This window comes from Eretmochelys imbricata, chromosome 11, assembly GCF_965152235.1.
Source record: "Eretmochelys imbricata isolate rEreImb1 chromosome 11, rEreImb1.hap1, whole genome shotgun sequence".
Classification (NCBI taxonomy): domain Eukaryota; kingdom Metazoa; phylum Chordata; order Testudines; family Cheloniidae; genus Eretmochelys; species Eretmochelys imbricata.
Window position 1 is genome coordinate 66,124,885 of NC_135582.1, and position 14,245 is coordinate 66,139,129.

Sequence of the window (14,245 nt, forward strand, 5' to 3'; positions counted from 1 at the left end):
ATCAAATATGACCACATCCCTGTGCTAACACTCTGAACCCTGAAGTTCTAGCCCCAAAGAAAAAGTGTTATTAACTTGGCTAGCCGAGGTTGAGCGAAGATACAGTATTTCATTTACGTAAAGTCAGAAGGTCATAAGGATTATGTTCTTGAAATCCATTTTCACCACTCTGACATGTATACAGTGTTCATGGCACAATTGATTATAGTGTACAGTAATTACACGGTGTGGGCCAACTACCTTGTTGAAAGTAACAGTTCTTTGCTGTACTGAAGTTCATTTAAAGCAATTATGCCTGGGAAGCATTGTTGCTGACATCATCAGCATATAATTTCCTGTCAGTTTCTGCCATCTGTTTATTTAGATCACAAACACATTATAACTACCTAATGCAAACTCATTCTGGCTGACAGGATGGGGACTCCATCTGGCATGAATAATGCAACTTTAATCAGTAATAACGATAATTATTATTAAGAGGCTACTGGAGTCCTGTGCAGAAAGCTAATAAATCCAAATTGATTTATAACACTGGAAATTAGACAAGAGGGTGAGGCGAACAGCAAACGTGAGAAACTTTCAACAGCAGAGACTCTCAGTCAGGCTCAATTGTGAATAGGTCCATGGGCCCATCCAATTGAGTAAGGACTACTAAGAACTCGCCTTATGCCCCTAGAGAATTGGATCCTGCATATCAAACACAGCAGATATTGTAAACCTACTTAATCCCACTTCCACAGAGCAGGAGGGCAAAGTCTTGATTCCACATACAAGATCCACACTTGTTACTCAATGCATCTGAGCCAATGCAGGGAGTGTTGCAATTTGGTGCTGGTACAGGAATGAGGGGGAAGCTGGTGAGGAAAGCCAACTCACAGGCGTATCTCTGTGGCACAGCACCTCCCAGAGTTACTCCTAAGGCAGTGCAGATTATGCTTAAGGTTGTGCCTAATGTCACATTGAGTTCTGAGAAGATGGTTAGGGAGAAAGCTAATGGCAATCTTGTGAGTACACATATTAAACCCTTAGAATACATACCAGATCATTTGTTAATTGCATATCCCAGAAGCAGAATGAGATCGCATCCCCGCCTTTTCTGACTTCTATTCCCACCCTATATTTACTGTACCCACTGGATTTTTCATTGCCATAGTAACATCTGTGGTGAGATAACAGGAGCTTCAGACTTTATGACAGGTGACCCCTAGTCAATGAGTCCTCCTACACTTCTGTGCATGCTGGGATCTTTGAAAGTGCCACATATGAATAAAAGTCTTTGCATCTCAAATTCCTTGGCATCAACATGATCCTTGGTACGGAACCAAAAATTCACTCACCCAGCTCCTTCCATCCTGGAAATAAATGTGATTCAGTGTGTTCAAAAGTCGTTTTTAAAGAACTTTAACTAGTCTGTCTGCTTCCTATTACATGATTTTGTTTGGCAGTGTCAGATGATAATTTGCATTTGAGTAGAGATATATTGACCAGGGGAGCAGGGGGAAGGCTGCCAGCTCTCTTTTCTCTCATTGGGAGTTCAAAGTGTCTGCTTCATTGTTTTCTCTTCTCTCAGTTACACAGGCAAAATGAGAAGCTGAGCGTGTAGACAGCACATCTCTGAATTAAATTATCACAAGCCCTTTTGAAGGTCAGACATCAAATACACTGGGAATAAGAAAAGTAGCTTGTCCATTTTTCTCTTTAGTTGTTAATGTTAAGAAGCTCGATCCTCTCCCAACATGAACAAGTACTGGTCCAAATTCTGCCCTCAGTTATCCGCATGCAGCTACAAAGACTGCAGTGGGTTTGTTTGCACAAGTGTAACTCAGGGAAAAAATGTTGTCCTCTATGGATCTGATTCGGAAACTCTTTCTCACAAGAGTAGTCCTACTGGAGTGCTCATGAGAGTAAGAAGTATCCATATGAGCAAGGGTTTGCAAGAATCAGTCCAAACATCAGCTGTTTGAAATTTGTCCCCAGATCCAAAAATAGGGACCTTCCTACAGAGAAGTCCGCTGATTCACTCAGAGACAGAGACGTCTACATAGTCTTTTGTTCTTATGTAGTTCTATGTATCACACTACAATGAATTTCAGAAAGGGTCTTGATGGACACGAGTAGATTTTAGAAGGTTCACTGTGAGCTGCCAATGAAGAACTGTTTTTCAGATCAGACAGTTAGGGAATAAAGTAGGCAATTCCTTTCATCGTACTCACTGTGTTTATAAAAATAAAAATCCTGTGAGAAGCAGAAGGAATCTGTGGGAGACTCCTTGTAGGCTCACTTCAATAAAGAAACATTAAAGCATGGAAGAGTGCCAAGTATCCTTGGTGGGGAGTTTGGGGGAGGGTTTTTTGTTTTTTTTTTTAATAGCAAGGTGGGTGAGGTAAGGAACCACAATTCCTTCCTATGACTTTCTCCATTAATCTTTGCAAACTGGGAGATTGATCTTGCAAGTTGTGGAGCATCCTCAAGTGTCAGTGGGATCAATGGGAGTTGAGGGCACTCAGTACTTGAAACAAGTGCTAAGCACCTTGCAGGATCAAGCCTTATTTGAGAAAGAGAAAGCCCGGATCTGATCATTCATCACATACATTCTTTGTGCAATCAAATGTTGAGACTCAGCAATTAGCTGGAACTTGGCCATCAATATGTGATGCAGAGAAAAAAATCCTCAAGTAATTTACCTTGTAAGTGGTTACCTTGCCCATCTGCTCAATTGTCATTCATTACCAAAGGCAGTAAAAAAAATCTTTTTCCCAATCTACTTTTGTTTCCTAAGTGACACATGAAAAGGCAGCCTCCAGAGGAGCCTGAATCTGTGGTCCCTTCTTTGCCCCTAGTGACAAAAATGTCTGAAGACATCTAGTGATGTTAGCTCCATTTCTATTCCAGAATATTACTAGTGTTCTAAATACATAATGAAGTTTCACTCACTGAAACACAAAAGGGGAATAAGGGGGCAAAAATCAGGACTGTATAATTGTATATAATTTGTATTTAATCTAAACATTGAAAGGCCAGAGTCATTGAGGAGCATGTCAAGTAATTTTGTTCTGGCAAATCCCATGAAGAAAACTGGCTACTTGTATTGGATGGTTTATAAACAGCAAATCCTGCATCTTGACTGGTGACTTAAACTAGACGACCCTTGCGATCCCTTCCAACTCTATGGTTCTATGATTCTAGGACTCATCTCCCTTTGGCCAATATTAATGCAACATGTCTTTCATTATGGACATTGGGGCAGGAAATCTTCATACTCTTCCAGTGCATGGCTACACCTCTGGCAGATATCTATCAACATCTTACTCCCTCTGCTCTACCAACTGAAAATGCCACCAACAGAAACTAGAAGCTCATTAGACTGGGAAATCCTAAGGATACTTCCACCTTGCACAAGCCCAATAACTGAGAAGAGCTTTCCTTTGGCTCAAGATAGACCTTAGTATGACAAGTCGCTACAAAAGGCTGTTACTGACAAGACAATAAAATTAAAGTTCTCCTCCTTGCCCCAAGCTAACAGCAGTGTTCCGCCACAGTTCCTTGCCAATGGTCATAGCCAGTGGTGAGCTGGAGCAGGTTCCCACCGGTTCGCTAGAACCGGTTGTTAAATTTAGAAGCCCTTTTAGAACCGGTTGTTCCGTGAGGGACAACCAGTTCTAAAAGGGCTTCTAAATTTAATAGGCCAAAAGTGGCACCTTAGGCGCTGACTCCATGGGTGCTCCAGGGCTGGAGCACCCAAGGGGAAAATTTGGTGGGTGCAGAGCACCCACCGGCAGCTCCCCGCCTCACCCCACCCCACCCCCAGCCCCAGCTCACCTCTGCTCCGCCTCTGCCTCCGCCTCCTCCCCTGAACATGCCGCCCTGCTCTGCTTCTCCGCCCCCCCCACCAGGCTTCCTGCGAATCAGCTTTTCGGTGGGAAGCCAGGGCTGGCTGAGAAGCAGGTGGCGGCTTCCCGCTCAGGCCCAGGGAGGCAGAGGTGAGCTGGGGCGGTGTGGGGGGGGGGGGGCGCGAGGAGGGCCACCCGCACCGCAGCAGGTAACCGGGGGGGGAGGGGGGAAGGGGAGCCTGGGGAACCCATCCTTGCCCCAGCTCACCTCTGCCTCCCTGAGCCTGAGTGTGAAGCCGCCGCTTGCTTCTCAGCCCTCCCAGGCTTCCCGCCGAACAGCTGATTCGCAGGAAGCCGGGGTAGGGGTGCAGAGAAGCAGAGTGGGGCGGTGCATTCAGGGGCGGATGCAGAGCGGAGGTAAGCTGGGGCCGGGCATAGGGCGGGGAGCTGCCGGTGGGTGCTCTGCACCCACCAAATTTTCCATGTGGGTGCTCCAGCCCTGGAGCACCCACGGAGTTGGTGCCTAAGGCTCCACTTTTGATGTGATCAGTGGGAGGAGCGGCTGCTCCCTCTGCTCCCCCCCCAGCTACGCTCCCCCGCCCCTAGGAGCCAGAGGGACCTGCCGGATGCTTCCTGGGAGCTGCCCTAGGTAAGCACTGCTGGGACTCCCCACCTCGCCCCCCGGCAGGTCCCTCTGGCTCTTAGGGGTGGGGTGGGCACCCTCTACGGTGGCTCACGAGACCCTCCTGCCCAGTTCTGGGGGCAGTCAGGGGACAGGGGAGGGGGTGAATGGGGCAGGAGTCCTGGGGGTTGGGGGTGGGCAATGACCTCCTCGTGGGGTGAGGAGGGAACCAGTTGTTAAGATTTTGGCAGCTCATCACTGGTCGTAGCTGCCTTAAGGAGACCCCTTTCATGCAGGAAATGGGAAAGAAGAGAAGGCAGTAGAATTCAGAGAAGAAATGGTCTCGCTTTACATGGTCTCCATTTATAAATGGCTTATAAAAGGTTAATAAATGATTAATGGATGTTATCTGCACATTACTGATATAAAGCAGCATATGTGATTGATGGTTATAAGCACCTTAGTAGCAGGTACTATTCACAGTTATAAGCCATAGTTATATGTAACCTATTGATCTTTTGACCTCTATATAACCACTTAAAATAATCAATTAACTCTGGATTAAAACAACTATTAATAATTTATTAGCCCTTTATAAACTACTCATAAACTCAATCTTAATTGAAAATGTGACCAAAGAAATTGACTATTTCCTTAAGCTTTAATGAGGAGGTTTGGAACCATACAAGCATAACTTACCCTGAGATCCCAGACGTGTCGGATGATCCCAATACATTCTGCATTAAGATGCCTCATCTTTTTCATTTCATTGTTTAAACATGACACTACGCTGAAATAGGTCTGCACTTTGTTTTTGTAAGCGGCTAAAATTACTTAGTTTTGTGTATGAAAAGATACAGTTGATAGCAAAATCAAAATAGAATTCAAACTCTGCTGCATGGTATTAACTGGAATTAAAGATACTATTGTCGTGATGAATTGTTCTGCCTTTATCAGCCTGTAACGCTTTCCATGTCCTTGTCTAACAATTCCTATGGTCACGCGTTTATTCATTCACACTCCTTTGTTAAGTAAAAATCATTTTACATTTTCTACCAGCCCTGTGCTAGTCTCCAGATCGCTTCCATTGATTTGAAAGTTAATTACCTAATGGAGAGATTCACACTTTTCAGGGTTTCCTCTCTAAGGAAAAACAGGCATGTCTGTGGAGAGTGAGAGCAAAAATTCTGGTAAAATAGAATGCTCGTCTTCTATAAAACATGCCACTTGCTTTCTCTCTGTCGCTACGCAAAAAGTTATGGGGCATAAAAGTGTAAATTGGCATAATCACACTGATTTCAACAGAGCAGCATGTATTTGCAGAAGTTCAGGATCTGTCCCTATGTGTTTTTTGAAAGGGGATTGCTCCTGAGCCCCGACTTGCTCACCAGGCTCAGCCCCTTCTTTAAGAAGTCCCTTGATAAGGTGAACGATAACAGGCAAGTTTGATCTGTGGAACCTGACCTTGCAGTTGGCAGCATAATCCATTGTTTCCACAGCAGACCCACGAAGCTTGAATGGAATCATCTGTGCATACACTAAATAAATCCCCTGGTACTGAGGACCTATGCAGGGATTATGAAGGATGACTATTTCCCCATAACTAGAAGAAGGGTATAGGACACCCATGTGCTCCTTCTGTGATCACTGCTGCAGCCTGTAGGCTGGTAGCTAATCTGTTCATTATATGGATTGGCTCATGTCACTCTGTGGTCCAGCAGAGATCCCACTGAAGAGCGCTGCTCTACTCCGTGCTGGGGTTACGGTCTCCCTGCCTGGACTCTCGGTGGGCAGCTCACTTACCCCACACTGGAACCTCAAGACCGTCCACACATCTGGAGGAATGAAAGCATATTCCCCCAGTAACTAGTTTTAATACAAAAAATTTGAATCTACCATTCTGACCCCTCTATTTATCCACTAATCTTCCTTTCTAGATAGGCACAGAAAGAGAGAGAGAGAGACAGAGAGAGAGAGAGATTCAGATATAGGCAGCTGAAAACAGACTGACAAGGGAAATACCTATGTGTAATGAAAACAAAATGAGCGATATACACATTGAGACAGGCAAAGAAAGAGATAGAGGGACAATATAAATAAATTAAAAAAAAAGGAAACTGGAGATAAAGTTCAACCTGCATTGAGGAAAACAGAATACTTGCTAACAATGGAGTACGTAATTTGTGATAGGGACAACCCTAAGCATGTCAGTGTTGACTGGATCAGAGGAATCTGTACAGAATTCCTAAATTACAGAGTATCACTAGCTATGTCCACAACAGACAGGGTTGATCTTGGAAGTGATTGACCGCCAGACATAAGGGAATAAATGAAAAGTCAAATAACATCATGTCGGCAGCTCTGAACTGGCCCAGGCCAATGGATTCATATTTATCATTGACAGCACAGGACTGATAGGAAGCTCACTGTAATGTTACTGTTCTGCTGCTTCAGGAAAATGTCTTCAGACCATCGTAATGAGTAAAGAAAGAGACTTGAGGAGGGAAGAGGCATAATAAAGATACTAACATTTTCCCCCTGAGACAGACACAACAGGTAAGATTTCTGACTCAACATATTAATAGGGAATTTAGTCTTCCAGAAAAAGACAAAAAAAAAACAAAAACCCTTCACATATGACATGGGCTAAAACTTTACTCTGATTAAGCAATTAGGCGCTATTAATTATTACTGCTTATAGCTGTTAGCGCAGAGCAATGTAAAGTGAATTCCCCCCACTGTGATGGAGAATCAGTTCCAAGCAGCATCAGATGCATTTCTAAACACAGAGGTAGGGGTCCCAAGCAAATTGGAAAACCCAGCCAGTAGACTAAAAGGCTAGGTCAAGTTATACCTGCTGCTTGGCAGACTCATCAAAATCAACAAACCCTTGGGAGTCTCTCGTATTAAAAAATATATTTCCCACGTGAGAGCCACAGATAACTGAGCACAGTCACTGAAACCAAAGCACATATGCCAACTGGGGCCTGGAGGTAAAGATCCTCTTGAGCAGCAATACATCTTTAGGCATAACTTGTTCACATTATTCTTTTTGGGATGTCACGATAGACACTTTTGATCTGTGATTCCTGACCCAAGAAACAACAAAACAGAGCAACTGCGTAGAATTCTATTAAACGCAACAATTACACATGCAGGGAGTTCCCCCCGTCCTGTGTTCTGGGTGGGAGGTTATTATATATGCATATGCAAAACACATGTTTGCATCCACATTAGAATAATTAATATACATCGATTATGCTGGACGACATCTTTTAGCTGCAACAGCAATGGACAAACCAAAAAGATAAGCAACTTTTTTTTGTATGTATCCAGTCTGACAGGAGCATAATTATGGGTGAGAATCGGAGGCTAGAGCCATAAGTACTTTCCGTGTGATCATGCGTAATGTTGTGTGAGAAACTCCAATGTCATGTTTCAGAGTAGCAGCCGTGTTAGTCTGTATCCGCAAAAAGAACAGGAGTACTTGTGGCACCTTACAGACTAACCAATTTATTTGAGCATAAGCTTTCGAATGCATCCGATGAAGTGAGCTGTAGCTCACGAAAGCTTATGCTCAAATAAATCGGTTAGCCTCTAAGGTGCCACAAGTACTCCTTTTCTTTTTCCAATGTCATTGCAGATTTTCTGAGGAGGGCTCTAAAAAAAAAATCTAAGGCACGTTGACAAGCGAATGATGAGGCTGGTGGTGTTCTTGCCCTAATTTCATACCAAAAAACAATAACTCAGTTATTGGGCTATAAGACGAGATATCTTTTGGTTGCTATTAGAATGCATTCAGAGCAGTGATCAAGAGGGTGGTGCAGAATGCAGCTTCCATTGTTAAAATAAAGTCATATTCTTCAGAAAAGATGATAAGTTGGAAGGGTATTTTTCATTACTTTATATTGTAAGGTATATTGTAATGTACTGTACTGCTGGGATGTGTCTGTGTAGATGTGGGTGTGTGTGTCAAAGTACCATGAATATTTTCGGCACATTTCCGGTCAAGAGGAAAAGAGGAATAACAAATACAACATAAACTTCCAAGATCCACTTTCACCTGAATAATCATTCCTGCTAAAACTGATGGAACTTTCAGGATTCACAAACACGTTCAGGAACAAACAGGTGGTCATCTTGCAAACAAGGAGTAACATGTATCCATAAATGACAAATAATGCAAACTCATCACTTTCTGCAATGTATTACCATCTCTAACGTTGAGATTTGGCGACCATTAGGAATTGCTCTACCAGAAGCCGCTGATGATCCATCCATAGTAGTCAAGCCTTCTTTTCCCAAAGTGACCAGTGCTGATGCTTCAGACAAAGGCATAAATCTCCCCCAACATCTTCTGCCACTGGACACACCTATCTATCAAACAGAGCCTTGACTCTCCTCACACAAATGCCTGCACATATACACATCATGGTATCACTGGCAAGCAGAGATGAGCTAGTGCAGGAAAGTGTCATAATTGGATATTAACCCTCTCCCACCACAGCAAGGAGTAAGCCGGGGAGGAAATGTGACGTAAGGTATGTCTGAGGCACAAAATTTCCTAGGGTTACTTGCTTCACGCTGTCCTGCAGTGGCTCAAGAGCAAGTTACCAAACTCAGGCCAGACTTTTAAACAGCAGGGCATGAATCCTAAACTGGTGGTGAGTTCTAAGTTTTCATCAACCCTTTATTAAGTGTAAACACCTCAGGCACAGTAGCAGCCAAACCAGGGAGTCACAGACAGTCCCCTTGGGTACTCCGATCTGTCTTGCCACCCAGGTAAGCAGACTTTTGCGATAGATGGTCCCTTACACCAAAGATCAGAGCAATATTCAGGTTACTCCCAGTCCCAAAGGACCAGTCATTTAGCCCAGGTCAATTGCACCTCAGATCTCATACCAAGGACAACACTTATGGCCAATCCTATAATAAACTATATACAGATTTATTATATAAGAAAAGGAAATAAGAGATTTATTTACAAGGTTAAAGCAGGTAAACATATATACACAAATGAGTTCCAATTTTAAGTTTCAAAATCTATTAGAAATCTTCCATGACAAGCAAACTCTGTATGTCCTTTAGGGCTAACCCAGGCTAAGCAGTGGGGATCTTTTGCTTATGCTTAGAAATCCTTGCCCCTCAGAATCCAAGCAGCATACAAATACAGTTCCTCTTTGTTAGGGCTTTTAATTCCTTCCACCCTTCTGCTTTGAGTTGCAAACTCAGCTGATGGGAGGAATTCACTTGCCATCTCCTGCTCTTCATGAGGCAGCAGGGGGAAAGAAACCAAACAACTCTTTTGTTCTCTGATGTTGCGCAATAGTGCATCTGGTGTCAATGCACCTTCTTCGTCAGATGGGACATAGCACCTGTTGGAGACTAGTATTTCACACCAGTTAACGCTTTTCTCCTGTCTGGTGATCTACACAGTTAGAGAGACTTTCAATGCAAATGCTCATATATTACCTTCCAATACAGGGTACAGATGTTATAAGTGAGATTCATGCATGCAGCAATTTACAAGCAGTAAATAAAGCCTAAACACTGAGCACATTTTTATAACTCTAATACCTATTTTACCAGCTGTGTGTGTCGATATCCAAGTGAGGCATGGGGACCTAATCATAAGCTGGCACCTGGTTTGCCAGCGTCACAACTTGTAGGGTAGTGCATCTTATAAACATCCTCTGCTTAGGGCTCTTCCAAAAATAAGTCTACTCTTAATTTTTAGATGCATAGTAAGGAATAGGTAATTATCCATAACCCTGAATATGAGGAACCACCACAAAAAGCAGTTCAGTCGTCACATCCATTTAGGATTTTAGGCTGTCTGCTGAAACTATCTAGAAATAGGGAGAAGGGGGAATATGATAAAGGAAAGAAAGGAAAGCAGAAGATTTAGGAAGAGGATATAGAATGGCAGGAATAAGGGGAAATACTCAAGGGATTTGTAACCTGATAAAAGATCCTAGGTGAAATAAAATTGGTACAAGAGCCTTTTCTTACTGCTATTTGTCCATATTAGGTGGGATAGCAATTTCTTCCTTCTGAATATTTCCTGGTGGTGAAGGGGAATTTTTAGAGGCCTATCACTGTTAATGCAGGTTTTCTGAGGGGAAATAGGAAAGGGTGAGTCAAAACCCTACCAGACTTAATTGAAGATGTGGGGAAATGTAAGGCAAGTAAAGTACCACTGAAACAAAACTCTGGAGAGAAGCAGCTGGAGAAAACTAGAATCCCCAGCATTCCGTTAAGTGGGGAAGCCTGGCCGGCTGAAGGCTTGCAAGGGTTCAGTAATGTCTCTTTAAAAACCTATTTTCAGGAGGTGGAGAAAGAGCAAGGATGCCATTAGCATAACACAGACACATTTCACCATCTTCTTCAGATAAAATGAAGTGAGGTCAACATCCCATTTGCTTCCTTAGGAGTGAATGGGAGAAAGCGAGGGCCGTTTCAGCACCCGCAGAAGTCAATGGGACTTGTTGATTTTGATGAGTACTGGATCCCAATGATAATTAGCCATCTATAACAATGGCTTGCATAGAGTGAGTTGACCTGCGCATGTAGATCATACTTTCTTGAGGACTCATATTGAGTTTGTCATGTAGACATAGGAATTTTTCCACATGTAGCTGTGCTGATTGAGGTTACCTTTGTTGAGAGCCTAGAAGTCATTATCTTATCTGTGGGAGGTCAAAAAGCTTCACCTCTGTAATCAGGTCACCTACCGTGAAGACTATTGTGATATTCCTAAAGTTGACTGAGAATTATATTTTGCCAGGCATAAGCTAGTTCCAGACAGGATTTCCGGGTAACAAATAGAAACAAGTTTTTGAGAAGTCAGAGCTTCTTTGAAGACTGGCCCAGGAGGACTTGAATATGGAGTCCTTCCTGACAGAACCAGAAGTCTCAAATGAGCAGTTACAGAGAGTACACACAAGAAAGCCAGAAGGTCCCTCCTCTTCCTCATTTAGCTATCTTTTTTCCTGCCTGTCAGCCATAACTCTCATCCAAAGTCCCTAAGCTTCATTCTCCCAAATCCAAACACATTCTTCCAAATAGTGGAAGGTATGAGAGGAGCACTTTCTAAGAGAGTGTATTGGAGAAGTTTGGGACTGAAAGAAACCAAGTATGCCAGGATGACTACCAAAGCAAAAGAACACAAGCCTTGAGTGATAGAGGCAACCCCAAATTCTGAGGATGTTCAGCCAAACAAGCCCATGTGACATATGCCTAGAAAATGCAGCTGTAGTGATGTGAAGTTTCTCTTTCAAGCAAGCAACAGAAAGAGTCTGGGCTGGAACGGCCCACTATAAGATCATCTGCTGTGTACCCCTAAGATGAGAAAATCAAATTTCTCTCTCTCACACACAAACCACCAACCAAAACTCCTTTCCTTATTTTCTTTGTGCTAAGAACGTATACAGAATGAAATCAAACCTGTGCTCAACAGCTGCTGTCTGTAAAAGAAGTGGCTGGAATAGGGCACCTTGTTGAACTAACAGATAGATAACTTCAAAGGAATGCACCTGCCCAGAAGTTTCAAGAAGACAATTGCTCAATACAATTTAGTGACTGTTTTTATAATGTTTCCTTTCTTTTCTCTTCCTCAAGCAGCCCTTCAAAGGCAGTCAGCTAAAGCAGCTGAAGCTTGCTCAAGAGAGACCAATTTTAACCACCCACTCACTCTAAATATGCCAATCACAATTCAATCAGATCATTTCTAATATTCTGAGTATTTGCAGTTAATTTCCTACTTTCAAGACACACTGGTGACTATGACGAAGTAAGTTGCTAAGTATTTAAGCTGAAAGTTTCTCCCTTGTGTAAAAGACTCTTTAAACAGCCAGTCTGCGGGTAAACAGGTGGTGTGCAGTAATACATTATATGCACACAGAGACTGCCATTAAAACGTAAGCATTTACCAACAGCTGCCACATAGTGGCATGTGAATTACTATATCATTTCTCTAATCTTGGACTAAGTAGTAACTCATGTATGTTGGTAGAAATGGCTGTTAAGTTACGACATTTTAATGGTGACAACAGTACCAAACGTAGGGTGACCAGACAGCAAGTGTGAAAAATCGGGACGGGGGTGGGGGGTAATAGAAGCCTATATAAGAAAAAGACCCAAAAATTGGGACTGTCCCTATAAAATTGGGATATCTGGTCACCCTAACCAAAAGTGGTGGCAGAACCCTACATGGGCTGCTGAACATAGACTGCTGGCCAAAAAGTGACTAGTGATCTTCAGTGCCTCAGTTTTGGGGGGCACTAAATGTCATCTTGAAGCAACTGAAATCTCATGTCCCCCTCAGCCTCTTTCAAACATCATAATCTTGATCTAGGATTCCTTTGGGAAGAAACTCTTCTGATGTTAGAACAACACAGCGGTGGTATAACACATAGGATCTTGTACAATACACTAAAGCACTCAAAGGGTTAAAGGGAAGATTTTGTAAGATATTTATCTCTGGGTACAATAGCCTCAACCATTTCCACGCTTAAAAATTAAAAATGCTCTTTAAGTTGGCCATTGTATTTGTGTTACCTAAGTATGTTTTTATTTATTTTTACTTGGACATGCTTAGACATTAAAGGGACCAGATTTGCAGCAAGTTCTGAGTACCAACACAATGAAAAATATCAGGCCTTTTCAGTGTGTCTATATTGAGTGGGGTGCTGGATCTAGGGGTGCTAAAGGTGCAGCAGCACCCCTTGGCTTGAAGTAGTTTATATCCTATACAGGGCTTACAGGTTTGTTCAGTGGCTTTCAGCATCCCCACTATAAAAACTGTCCCAACGCCACTGATATTAAGCACCCAGAAATTGGGCATGTTGGCCTAAATTTCCAGATTCATCCCTCCAAATCCAAACATGCTGGTCTGAAGAAAGAAAAGAATGTCCAGATTCTTATTGCTTACAGAACCAGTTCAGCCTATCAGTGACTGACACCTCAAACCAGGGCTGGTCTTAGGGGTGGGTCACAGGGGTGACTGCCCAGGGGTGCCATGGTCAAGGGGTGCCGTGCAGTAGTGCAGAGATGTGTGCTTCCGGTGTAGAGTCAGCAGCTGCTCCTGGCTGGCAGGGGAGTGCCAAGTGGGGGAGTGCCCAGATTTCTCCCTGCTTCTTCCCAGCAGAGGAATGGGGGAGAGGGACGAGCAGAGATGCACAGATACAGCTTATACTCCCCACTGACTGTCCTCTGCGCCCCCCTAGGGGGCTATGAAGGGCGTGGAGGGGAGCGAGGAGAAACACTAAGCACTCCGTGCATCCAGATCACTTTCCCCACCTGGGCTGTGAGGTGAGCATCAGGAGCCGCTGCTATGCTGACTTTCTCTTACACAGCCCAGGTGGGGAAAGTGACCTAGATGCAGGGAGCCCTGATGTCGCTCCTTGCTCCCCCCCCCCAAGACACACATAGCCCCCTAGAGCTGCACAGAGGAGCAGCACTCAGGGAATGGGGTCGGGAAGGGTGAGTGAGCAAGTGCATCCAGATCAGTTTCCCCATATGGGCACCCGGGAGGTGGGGTGCATGGGTTAGGACAAAGGGGAGGGGTTATGGGCAGGGGTTAGGGGCACAGGAGGGGAGCACAGGGGCTAGGGGTGAAGGGGGAGTGGGGAGCCCTTGGGGGCCCGGGTAATGGAGGGCACCCACAGGGGCCAGGAGCAATGGGGAGGGTGCCATGCCCACGGGGGCCAGGGGCACCAAAATACAAAGTTCACGCAGGGTGCCATTTTCCCTAAGGCCAGCCCTGCCCCAAACATAAAATGTGTTTACGGTG

The 14,245-nt window shown here is 43.9% G+C and overlaps 1 protein-coding gene across 1 annotated transcript in view; it reads right to left on the reverse strand.

Moving 5' to 3' along the window:
• The window catches only part of ERBB4 (erb-b2 receptor tyrosine kinase 4), a 589,315-nt gene that overhangs the window by 261,923 nt on the left and 313,147 nt on the right, over positions 1-14,245 (reverse strand). The gene's annotated exons all lie outside the window — the stretch shown is intronic.